The sequence below is a fragment of the Miniopterus natalensis genome, chromosome 13 (genome assembly GCF_054644295.1).
Source record: "Miniopterus natalensis isolate mMinNat1 chromosome 13, mMinNat1.hap1, whole genome shotgun sequence".
NCBI lineage: Eukaryota > Metazoa > Chordata > Mammalia > Chiroptera > Miniopteridae > Miniopterus > Miniopterus natalensis.
Window position 1 is genome coordinate 58,924,916 of NC_142093.1, and position 6,155 is coordinate 58,931,070.

Consider the following 6,155-nt stretch of genomic DNA (forward strand, 5'->3'; position numbering starts at 1 on the left):
GAGGTCAGGCAGGAAAGGGGACCCTCCATGGAGGTCAGAGGGCAGGGAAAAAGGGAAAGTTCCATTGAGGGAAAAGGACAGGGAGGGCACAATAGGAAGGGCAGGGAGGATATGGGATGCTTCTTTAAACGGGGAGTTCTGGGGGTACAGAGGACCCTCCAAGGAGGAAAATGGGCAGGAGGACAGGGAACCCCACTACTGAGAGGACAGGGCAGGGGGACATGGAGCCCTCCATGGTGAACCAGGAAAGGTAGGCAAAAAGACTCAATTTGGAGATGAGAGTGGTGGGAGACAGGGCACCCTCCATGGGGGGGAATGGGAAAGAAAACAGGGAATCCCCCTCTGCGGGGGCAGGAGGTGGAGGACAGGAAATCCTCCATGGAAGAGCAGGGGCGAAAGGAAAGAACATCTTACATGAAGTTTAGAGGGCACGAGGGACAGAGGACCTCTGTGGATGGGGCAGGGAAAGGGGACAGCAGACCATCCATGGAAGGGTATGGTCCTGGGGATAGGAAACCTCCCTTTGAGGGGGCAGGGCAGAAGAACAGGGCAATCTCCAAGCAGCTGACAGGGTAGGAAGGACAGGGGGACCCTACTTTGATGGGGCCGGGCAGGGAGGATTAGGGAATCTTCATAGGAGGCATGGCAGGGGGACTGGGGACTCTTCATGGAGGGAGTTGGGCAGCAAGACCGGGCACCATCGATAAAGAGGAATGGGCAGGGTGACAGGAAACCCCCCCTATGAGGGACAGGGAAGGGGTCAGGGCACCCTCCATGGAGAGAGCACACAGGGATATAGGGAACCTCCCTGAAGGTTGTCCTGCATTGGACAGGGGACCTTCCTTGGATGAGGCTGGGCAGAGGAATAAAGGAACCTCCATGGAGGGGAGGGGGAATGAAAAACAAGGGACCCTCTACAGAAGGGGGAAGGTAAGGAAGACAGGGGAGCCACCATGAAGTGGGCAGAGCAGTAGGGTGAGGAGAGGATGGAGAGGGGAGAGGGGACACCGTCCTCTCCATGTAGGGTCCCCTGTCCCCCCATGGAAGGTTCCCTGTACCCCTTCCATCAATATTCCCTTTTCTCCCTGTCCTTCCATTCCTAGGGTCTCTTGTCCCCCTGCCATTCCCCTCTCACATCCCCTTTTCTCCCTGCCCTGCCACTTCCCAGGGTTCCCTGCATCCCCTACTCTTACCTATCTGTGATTGGTTCTTTTCCCGCTCTGCTTGTTCCCTCCATGGAGGATATTCTGTTCCCTTGCCCTGTCACCTCACTCACAGGAAACTGTGCTCTAGTCTCTCCAGTCTTCATCTCTCTTCCCTCCAGGCCAAGTGCCCACTCTCTACCAGAAGCACATTTCTCACCCTCTTCATCTAAATCCTACCTGTGTCAAGACACATCTCAAGTATTATTTCAAATGTCAAATCAGAGTGATCTCCACAAGGGAGGGGGTGTGTGGGGAGGGAGAAAAAGTTATAGGGATTACATATGGGGATGGAAGGAGACTTGACTTGGGGTGGTGAACGCATAGTATGATATACAGATGGTGCATTATAGAACCGTGTACCTGAAACCTATACAATTTTATTAACCAACATCACCCCAATTAATTCAATTAAAAATAAAAAGTGGTGGCATTTGGAAGGTGATGAGATCATGAGGGTAGATTCCTCAAGAATAGGATCCCTTTTAAAGAAAACCCTAGACCAAAGTTATTGGCGGATCACTTTGTAAATTACATTTCTAACCTCTATGCTGAAAACGTGAAAATAATATTGAATGTCTGCTCTAACTGGGAAAAAAATAATTTTCAATAAAAATGCTTCAAGTAAAATAAAAGTCAGAGTGATCTTTAACAAATATAAATCAGATCATGTCACTGTAGTGCCTAAAAGCCCTAAATGGCTCCAGCAGTGGTCAGCTGTCCAGAGAGCATCGCCTGTGATGGTGGGACACTGCTGGGATAGGAATGCCCTGTCTTCTTCCTCCAGTTGCTCCCATAACTGTTTTTGCGGCACTGGGCACTGGTGCAAGGCAGAACTGTGCTTCCTTGAGGGTGCGCTAAGCATCACTTCATTGCTCTGGTGTGGTAGCACAGAGAACAAAATATTTTTAAAGATTCAATGATTCTAATAGCATTTTCAACCCACTCAAGAGATCTTTATCTGCCCTTCCCTGCACCCCAACCAGCCAGGCTCACCCAGCCTTGAGGACAGAAGGCTAGGACATTGCTCCCCAGGCATCCAAGGTACATTCCTCTGGTCAGATTTCTGAGCAGAACTGCAGTTCTCTTAGGATGGAAATGGAGGTAGGCATCTTCCACGATCAGCCCAACATGAGGACACTAAACTTTTCATGACACAGTGACTGGATCACAGCTGCAGGACCCCTAAATGGGCTCTTTCCCCCACAGCGTCCCAGCAGACCCAACAATTTCCCACAACAGGTAGTGGCTCTTGCCCTCTGAGAACACAAGGACCCTCTACAAAGCCTTTGAGCTTATGCAGCTGATCTCAGGCTGCACATCACAGACACCTAAATCCTGGGAAGTGGACTGTTTTGACTTTTTAATTCCATTCTTTCAAAGACAGCCAAGCCTGGGTCTTTTGTACACTGCTCAAAGGTGCACGAACATCCAGCGAGTAACAGCTAGACATGGTATACCTGTGACATTTACTGAGTAGCCTCAGACAAAGCACTGACACTGAATTTGAACCTGTATCAAACTAGTGACCACCACTCTCCCCTACCTGGGGACTCACTGAGAACCTACCTCATGCAACTTGAGTAACTCCAGAGGCTCTTTCAGTGACTTAGCCTAACAGGCTGCCAGCACATGGAGGATGGCAGCAGCGGATCATGGGGCGCCTTTGGACCTTTGCTGATCTTCCCCAAGGCTCAGTGCTAGTAAAAAGGCAGCTTGGTGTAATGACTGAATGTTCTTGCATTCAGTTAGGCCCAGCAGAGGCAGCCACCAACTGTGAGTTGCTTTGTAGCTCCAAATACATGACCCTGGGCCAGTCACAGGAAGCATCTGACATTGGCTAACACCAGAGTCCCTCCCAGGAGGCTCTAGGTCCAACGTGCTCAATGGCCAGCTACAGATGATATCAGAGCAGGATCCAATTAATTCTCAATTGATTAATCTAATTAATTCACAAGCTAAGTGGATCCAAAGGGAGATCTCAACAAGAACCAGACTCTGCTGAGGCCAATTCTGTTTCACATGATCAGCACCTGCACAGCAGCTTGTACACTGTGGTCAGGGTTGATCCTCACAATCACCAGCCTGAAGATCAACCCCACACACGCACGGACCAATAGCAAACAAGACAACTACAATAGGAGAGCCCACATAAAAGATACAAGGGGCATTCCTGGAGCATTGAGATCAGGTTATCAAGAAGAATGAGACACTGAGTCCCACAGGAAACCTACTACATAAGGCCACACTACCAAGACTGGGAGTCTAATACACAGAAGCAAACACACAGAGGCAGCCAAAATGGGGAGACAATGAAACATGCACCAAATTAAAGAGCAGGAGACATTTCCATTTAAAAAGCTAAATGAAGTGGAGGAAGCAATCTACCAGATAGAGTGGAAAATAATGGTTATAAGGATGTTAAAGGAACTCAGGGGAAGAAAGGATGAAGACAGTGAGAAGTTAAACAAAGATAGTGAACATGAAAAAAGACATAAAAACCATAAAAAAGAATCAGTCAGAAATTAATAATAAAATATCTGAAGACAAGAACACACTAGAAGAAATAAATAGCCACGTAGATAAAGCAGAGGACTGAATCTGTGATTTGGAAGACAAGGTAGCAGAAGACACCCAATCAGTGCATCAAAAAGGACAAAGAATTTTAAAAAATGAGGACAGTCTAAGGGAGCTTTGGGACAACATGAAGTATAACAATATCTGCATCATGGAAGCCAAAGGAGAAAAGAAAGAGCAAGGGATCCAGAACCTTAAAGGTAATAACGACTGAAAATTCTTAATCTGTTAAAGAAAAAAGCCACACAAGTCCAGGAAGTCCAGAGTCCCAAAGAAGATGAACCCAAAGTGGCCCACACGAAGACACATCAAAATGAAAATGGCAAAGGTGAAAGACAGAAAATCTTAAAAGAGCATGAGAAAGGCAGTCAGTTACCAAGAAGTTAGCTCCCATAACACCGTTAGCTCCTTTCTCAACAGAAACATTTCAGGCCAGAAGGGATTGGCATGAAATATGCAAAGTGATGAAAAGCAAGGACCTACAATGAAGACTACTCTACCCAGCGAGGCTATCAATTAATATTGACTATTGACAGAGAAATAAAGAGCTTCACAGACAAAAAGTTAAAGGAGTTTGTTACCCACACAACAATATTACAAGGACTATTAAAAAAGGGGAAAAAAAGAAGAGCACAGTTGAAAGTATAAAAGGCAATACATACTGATAATCACTTCAAATGTAAATGCCTTCAATACTCCAATCCAAAGACATGATAGCTGAGTGGATAAGAAAACAAGACCCATATATATGCTGTCAATAAGAGACTTATCTCAGATAAAAGAGATACAGACTAAAATAAAAGTAAAGGGATGGAAAATGATATTTCATGCAAATGAGAATGAAATAAAGACCTGGAGTCGCAATAGCTATATCAAAGTAAACTTTAAAACAAAGGCTATATTAAGACACGAAAAAGGACACTACCTAATGATAAAGGGAACAATCCAATAAGAGCATATATCCCTTGTAAATATTTAGGCATTCCACATAGGAGCACCCAAATATACAAAGCAAATCTTGATGAAGAGCCAGAGACAGTAACACAGGCATAGCAGGGGATTTAAAACCCCACTGACATCAATGGATAGATCTTCCAGACAAAAAATCGGAAAGGAAACAGTGGCCTTAAATTATATACTACATCAGAAGGATTTCATTGGTGTCTTCAGAACATTTTCTAGGACAGACCCCATGTTAGGACACAAAACAAGCCTCAGTAAATTTAAGACTGAAATCATATCGAGAATGTTCTCTGACCATAATGATATGAAACTAGAAATAAATCACAAGAAAAACACCTCTGTACAGGTGATGTATTACAGAATTGTACACCTGAAACCTATTTAATCTCATTAACTACTGTCACCTCAATAAATTCAATAAAAAAGAAAATTAAAATAATGAGATGCAAAACAATACTTTCTGGAGATGGATGGTGGTGATCGCATAAAAACATCAGTATACTTAATGCTACTGAATTGTATACTTAAGTGTGGTTAAAATTGTTAATCTTATGATATCTACGTTTTGCCACAATAAAATAATGATGTATAGAATTAAAGAAACAAGAATAAAAAACTGTAAAACACAAAGGCATGGAAGATATATTTACACGTTACTAACAATGAATGAGATCAAGGGGAAAAAAATCAAAAGATGCCTTGAAATAAATGAACACGAGGATTGCAACAACCCAAATCTATGGACACAGAAAAAGCAGTCCTAAGGGACAAATTCCTAACATTACAGGCCTACCTCAAGAAACAGGAAAAATCTCAAATAAGCAATCTAACTTTACACTTAGAGGAACTAGAAAAACAAAGAAAGTTCAAAGTAGAAGGAAGGAAATAATGAAAATCAAAGCAGAAATAAACAAAACAGAGTCTAAAAAAAATACAAGTGATCAATGAAGCCCTAGCCAGTGTGGCTCAGTCATTATTGTTGGTGTACCCACTGAAGAGTTGTGGGTTGGATTACTGGTTAAAGTCACATACATGGGTTGCAAGTGCAGGAGGCAACCAAAACATGTGTCTCTCTCACGATGGTGGCTCCCTTTCCCTCCCTCCCTCCCTCTCCCTCCCCCCTCCCCCTCTCCCCCCCCCCCACGCACACCCCATTACCCAGTCCTTTCTTACTCCCTTCCATTCTCTCTAAAAATAAAGCAATGGAAACATTTCTTCAAATGAGGAATAACAAAAACAACAACAAAAAGAAACCCAAGAGATAACAAGATTGACAAACCTTTATCAGATAAAGATACTATGAAAAAATTATAGGCCAATCTCCCTGATGAACATTGATGCTAAAATCCTCAACAAAATATTAGCAAACTGGATCCAGAAATACATTGAAATGATCATACATCACGATTAAGT

General features: G+C 43.9%; 1 non-coding gene across 1 annotated transcript; it reads left to right on the plus strand.

Annotated features, from left to right (window-relative positions):
- Positions 1 to 1,904: 1,904 nt before the first annotated feature.
- Positions 1,905 to 2,099, plus strand: LOC148091718 (small nucleolar RNA SNORA74). Its single transcript, XR_015715613.1, has one exon. It is a non-coding gene; the product is annotated as a small nucleolar RNA SNORA74 (small nucleolar RNA).
- Positions 2,100 to 6,155: the final 4,056 nt, after the last annotated feature.